The sequence below is a fragment of the Macrotis lagotis genome, chromosome 7 (genome assembly GCF_037893015.1).
Source record: "Macrotis lagotis isolate mMagLag1 chromosome 7, bilby.v1.9.chrom.fasta, whole genome shotgun sequence".
NCBI lineage: Eukaryota > Metazoa > Chordata > Mammalia > Peramelemorphia > Peramelidae > Macrotis > Macrotis lagotis.
In genome coordinates this window covers 116,905,281-116,912,121 of record NC_133664.1, presented here as the reverse complement: position 1 = coordinate 116,912,121, position 6,841 = coordinate 116,905,281, and the positions used below count along the sequence as shown (strand labels likewise).

The 6,841-nt window shown below is 37.9% G+C and overlaps 1 pseudogene; it reads right to left on the bottom strand.

Moving 5' to 3' along the window:
* Positions 1-2,701: 2,701 nt before the first annotated feature.
* Positions 2,702-4,073, bottom strand: LOC141493800 (ornithine decarboxylase pseudogene; annotated as a pseudogene).
* Between the last annotated feature and the right edge of the window lie 2,768 nt (positions 4,074-6,841).

Sequence of the window (6,841 nt, the reverse complement as noted above, 5' to 3'; positions counted from 1 at the left end):
CTGCTGTGGGAAACATATCTTTTGTCAAAGCCTGCCTATTCCCTTCTCATCTCCAATGATGGTTGTATATATTTTTCATTTTACTAAATTTTGCAGTGATGGATTAATCATTATTGATATTTTTCCATCATTTTTTCTTTTTTGTTAATTTAATTTCTGTTTTTTCTTTCCTTAAATCTTTATTATCTCTGACCACTCATAGAGGTCTTAATAACTGATTATCTGACATTCTAAAAATTATGTTATATGCAGCATGAACCTCCTATTTATATATTAAATATAAGGGTATAGGAAATTTTCAGGGAAGACTATCACTTCTGGTAAGAGGGTATGCAGAGCCCAGAGCTGTTCATGTACCTTTGGTGTCCACCTTTCACCCAACTCTCACCTATGGCTCCAAGAAACTGTCACACGTATAGTGGTCACAGGCTGGTAAACTGTCCTGGTAGATGGACTTAACTTGGTTGAGAGTAAACAGCAAGCCTAAAACCTGACAACAAGTTAAAGGAATGTTTACCTCAAGCATGTGAAGATTTCTATGGAATGGGTGGATGAAAATAATCTGTTTCTACAGACTTGAATGAAATAGACACTATGACATGCTTTGAGCTTGGTCAGACATTAAAGACACCAAGGTCATTCATTTCATTGAACCACTGCCAGTTATCCTGACCTTTGTCTTGCTACTGGACTTCAATGACTTTAGACTAGAGAGTGAGGTTGACAACATTGGGCAAATCACCCTCACTGAAATCTAATTCATACATAAGCCATCACTCTGTGATGCCATTGGTTCTTTTCAAAAACAAAGGATAAACAACATTTGGTGTGGTTCAATTCCATTTTCATCTTTTGCTTTCTTTAGTGCCATTTGGTTTTGGGTAGCACACACTATGATTCAGAATCCCAAGAAAGCAGCTCTACTATCATTTATGGGGAAAAGGTGTTTTTAATAGAAATTTTTAACAGATTTTCCCTTAATTTTTCCCCTTCCAATTTCATCTTTAAATGTTTATGAGTCTCTCAACAAATTTTCACTAAGGCTATTTTTCCCCTTGACTACTTCTTATTATTTTGTGAGGCAATATTGCCCATAACCTTTAATTATACTTTTTTGGTTAGTTTTACAAGTAAGTTTATATTTTAAACTAATATTGCCCTTAGTTACTGCATTGGTCTTCTTAGGAAAGGGTTGGTGTTAACTGATTGATTCAAATAAGCTGACTAGCTTATTTGGTCTTCTCATTGACTTAAAGTCATTAAACTTCCTCTAAAAATGGTGATGAGGGGTGGCTAGATAGTGCAGTTGATAGAGCCCTGGAGTCAAGAGTACCTGAGTTCAAATCCGGCCTCAGACACTTAATAATTACCTAGCTGTGTGGCCTTGGGCAAGCCACTTAACCCCATGTGCCTGGCAGAAACCTTTTTAAAAATGGTGATGATCTGTGCTGGTCTGTTCTTTCAGCCCATTTCCTTTTTTTTTTTTTTTTGCTTCAACAAATCATTTAAGTGAGCCAGGTAGAAGTTACCTCAATTACTCCCTCTTTCCTAATATTTTTATTCTTCCTTCTGATCTTGTACAGTTTAGATCTTTTCCTTAACAAGTAAGTAGGTTTACCTTAGAAATGACTGATTAGTAAATAACTCCCACACTGATAACTTTTCCTTCTTTAAAAGATGATTAACTTCATTTTTGTGACATTGTTTGTTGTTCACCATATCTAACATCTTTTGGCTTTTTTGAAGAAAATGTTCAAGATATGTGTTTATGAGATTTCTGTATGCTCTACAGACTTCTGTCCTCTCCCATTTCTTAATCCCATTTACATGTTTTCCAACATACTTTCCATTATCTTTCCCTCAGCCTGTATGTCAATTTATTACCAAGTATTGACATAATAGCTGATTTAATTTGGAGAATTTGATTGAATTTTACATAGACTTGGTCTCCCTTTTCATCTTCTACAGCAGATGTTTGCTCATAAGCTACAGTTATCTTCATGGTACAAATTATCTTCACTTTGCTATGACACAAGATGATACAGTAACCCATAGTATGATCTTTTTTATTGCCTTTGGAACACAATAAAACAAATGCTATCAACTCCCTTACTTGTCTCTCCAAAAGGAACTTGTGGGACATCCTTTCAATCAGTTCAAATTTCCTTTTGTCATTTGGTTTTACTTAAAAAAAAAAGATAATTTTCATGTTTATATGATCCATTTCTTCCATCATCACAGTCATTCATTGGTCAAAGTAAAAAGATCTAACATCTAGTTAACATTTTGATCAGGAGATTCTTAACTTGGAGTCCATGAACGTAGGTGGGAAAAATATATTTTTATTTTCACTTGTCTCATTGAAATTTTTTTCAATATACTTTTTTAAATTTTAAAACAGGCCACAACACTAAACTCAATCCCATTCTGCCATTATACAAGCTACAAATGCTTGCTTAGCAGTTGAGTGGCAATCTTTAGAAGCATATTTGAAAAATAAATAAAAATCTATATAAAACTATTCAAGTAGTTTCCAAAGGAACAGAGATAAATGTGACCCCATCTCTAAGTCTTCCATATTGTTGCATTTGTGTCAACCCTATTCTTAAAACATTTAAAAACTCTACCAGGAATTAAGTTAATAGTCCCCCCAAATGCTCTAATACAAGATAAACTTGTAATTAATGGCTACAAACAGCATCTACACATTAATATTAGTTGAAGTTCAAGTTGTTGTGTGATGTTCCATTCCACTTTCCCAAGCACAAGATAAAGGCAAAGTGTTGATATCCTTATCCTCTACTTCTGCTGGGAAACCTTAGTTCTTGATTTGTTGCATGCATTGCCATGCTGGCCCAGACATCACATAATAGATAGTAGGTTTCTGGAATCCATTGAAAGTAGAAGCAGCAGCAACAGTATAAGTGCCCATGTTTTCAAATAGCATCCAATCTGCCACATGCATTTCTGGCAAATCACAGCATTCAGCAATTCGATCAAGGTCATCACATGTTGGTGCCCATATGCTAGTAGAGTAATACTTCTCATCTGCTTTGGGTCTCTTTTGTAACATGTGCATGATCAAACAAGATGCAATTAAATGATCCATATACTCCATTTACATAGTACATAAACATTTAGTCATTTGCCTCATCTTCATCATCAGAACCTGTTTGTTCCTTTAATACAAGTTTTTTGGCAATGATGTTAACTGCAAGTGTGAAAGCTGATGCAACATAGTATCTGCCTGGTTCAGCTATGATTCTCACTCCAGAGTCAGAAGGAAAATACTTGTCCAATGCTGGACTGGTTACACTTGTGATCTCTTCAGACTTAAGCTTTGTATCTTCAGAACCAAGAAAGCCATCACCAACATCAAGAAGATAACATGTTGAAACCAAACTCCACCCCCCTATGTCAAAGACACATCGGGCATCAGAAACTGCTTGGACATACGTTTCTGGATCGGTACAACCACTTCCCACATGGAAACTGACTCCCGTAACATCAATATTCAGTCCCTTTGCTTGCTCAAGGAGTAGCCTACTAGTTTTGAAAGTGGCACCAAATTTAACACTTAGCTGACAGATGGCTTTGGAGTTATCAGTGGCAATCCTCAAAACCAGCTTTGCCTTTGGATGGAATCTGGCAACTTACATTAGCTCTACTTCACTATCAGAAGTCATCATTTGCACTCCATTGTTGGCCGCATACTTAATTGTGATAATTGTTTGCATGGATTTGCATAGATTATCCTCTCTGGAGGCACCCCAACACTGTACTCTTTGTATTTCAGTCTTGCTAGCACAATCAAAACCTGCTCCAGTAGTAGCAAGTGTCTTCACCATAGTTTTGCTGCCATTACATTTAACAGCATAAAAAGGAGTTTCTCAAGGAAGAGCTTTGTACCATCTCAGATGTTTCTTTAGAATGTCACCAACATCAGCAACATAGAAGGCATCTTTATCATCATCAGAAGAAATTTCATTAATTTTCTGGTCTGGAATATCCTTAGCAGTAAAACCTTCATCAAGGAAACTGAAGTTAAATTCATCACTGCTAAAGTTGTTCATGGTTTCTTGATGTTCCTTTAAAGTGCAACAAAACGGAAAAACTAAGAGATGGAATTTAAAGACAGGCTATTTCCAACTTTACACCAAAGGTGGTTCTCCAGGTAGAAAAAGTCCTGTAAAGGCTACACTTGTGCCTTCGTTACAGCGGTTACACTTAAAGGGCATGGATGAATTGGGCAGACCCATGGAGATGCTCAAGATGAATAGAATTCCCTGGCTACAATGCCTCCCCCACAACCTCCAGCCCCATTCAGTGGCCTCCTGCCCAGCTGGAGAAGCTGCTCCGAGCCACCTGCCCGAGGTGGCATGAGAGCTGGTAGCAGAGGAGCTACCAGCGATGGAGGTTGAAGGGGTCTGACCCCTCATTGAAATGTGATGTTTCCTTTAATCATGGAATTAAAAAAAAAACATTATTCTGAAAACAGGTTCATAGGATTCACCAAAATACCTAAGAGATTCATGTCACAAAAAATTTTAAGAACTACTAGACTAGATGATCTCAGAACTATGATTCCTAGGATCCTCTACCATTCTCACTATAAAAGTAGGAGCAGCTAGGTGGTGCAGTGGGTAGAGAGCACTGGCCCTGGAGTCAGGAGGACCTGAGTTCAAATTGGACTATTTTGTATTTTCCTTTTTAATATATCTCTAAAACTAAAGAATTTATCACTGACCAGTCCACTAGTGATGCACTTCCCCATCCTAGGCTAGCCTGAGCTTCAGAAAATAGAATTAATTTGCTTTGTGACCTGCATTTGAAATATTTCCATGACAGAAGCTACCAGAGCTTGTTCTCTGCTAACATATCCCTTAGAATCCAAGGTTACCTCTGCATCATGATGAGTCATTGAAGTAGGACTCTATAGAGATCTATGCTAGGCACTATGATAATATAATGGCCCTGAGATCAACGAACAATTTATAAAGGCCCTTCCTTTTTCTGAGAATTTCTAAATCCTCTAGTGAATTATTGCCACACTAAATTTCTTGGATTAACTCATTTTAACCTTGAAACTGGGGGCTGGGGTAATGTTTGTATGTGCTGGTCTCACCAGAAGAAGAAAATTACAGGCATTTCAAAGTCTAAGTTATTAAAACTACACACATTGGGATGAAATAATGATTGTAATCTGATCAGGCAATATTACTAGTCTAGTATTATATAAATACAGAGTACATTTCTTAAATGACTTCCCTTTGATTTAGCTGGGGCTCTTATGATAATTATAAGCTCAGCCTAAAGGATTTATCACCTAGTGGTTCTACTGTTGAAACAAGAGTCCACCTCAGATATAATCAAAGGTTGATTTAAGAAATTGAAGTTTAGGGCAGCTAGGTGGTGTAGTGGATAAAGCACCAGCCTTGGAGTCAGGAGTACCTGGGTTCAAATCCAGTCTCAGACACTTAATAATTACCTGGCTGTGTGGCCTTGGGCAAGCCACTTAACCCCATTTGCCTTGCAAAAAAACCTAAAAAAAAAAAAGAAATTGAAGTTTAATATGATTTTCCTATCAGAATTTTTCATCTTTACTTCCTCTCTTGCTTGTCTGAACAGTCTCTATAGGAGATAAAGGAGAGACAGTGGTTTCAAAATAGTCGGATCTTAGGACTCTACAGTGACCTTGTTCATAGAACAAATTTTCCACTGGTCCAGGATTGATGGGAAGCAATGTACTTGGTCTGAAATCTGGAGGGGAAATAGATGCACATTTAGAAGTGTAAGAAGCATTCAAATAGAGACAAACTTTGAGAGTAATCGTTTGTTCCACCACAGAATGCCTCTTAGTGGATGGTCATTGCCAATGGATTAAAGAAGCAGGTGGTAGTAGTGGGAGCTGTCCAGCTGCTGCAGAGCTGGATGGCAGGCCAGGCCTCACATAATGGGGCATAAAAACATATTAGTGTTCATAGAAAATGGAGGGGGCAACAAATTCAATGAACTAATCCTTGAATTTCTCACCTTCCCTGTTATCACTCTCAGTATCAGACCTCGGCAGCCTGACTTCATGTATTCTCTTGTTCTTTCAGACTGCATTCTTGATACCAGAATTGAAATCATTTCCGTCCTAGATAGTGTAATCTGCCTTTTGCTTTTGCAACTCAGCTGCCATTTATCTACACCAATTTATTTTAGAATATTTCTGCCTCAGAACTCTTTTGGGACTTCTGGTCTGTAGCTTTACCTTACTCTTCAAAGAGGCTTCAAACTCTGTCTTGTGACCTAGCTGGAACAATTAAACTTTCTAGAAAGATGTGATGAAAGTTTATGGTTAAGGGTGGAGTTCCTTCCATTGTCCCAACTGTGAGTACCTCAGAGAGCTCATGTTGTCTAGGTTTCCAGCCCCACCCCCACCCAAGACATGCTTCACTTTACTCCTTTGTCATCTTCTGGACAAGCTGCTGCAGAACCTGCTAAAGAGATATATCATTCCATAGCAGACTTAACTCTTTTCAGATTCAGAATTCCAATCTTTCTTCAGTGTCTAATTTAATGAGTACTTCACATGATCCATTATGTCTGAGCAGCCTCTGCCATGCTTCATTTTAGTAGTGCTTCCCTTCCAGGAACATTTTCTCACCAGTCGTCCTGGTATGGCATGTGGCATGTGGCTCTTGCCCCACTCCCCGTTAACTGTTCTGGAACTAAAATGAAATTATTCCTACCTCTGCTATTGGAAAGGTTATAATCAGTCAATCCCACTATGGATCCACTAACCATCCCTGTAAGTTTTCAAACCAAAATATCCTTCACTAATCACCATTTCCTT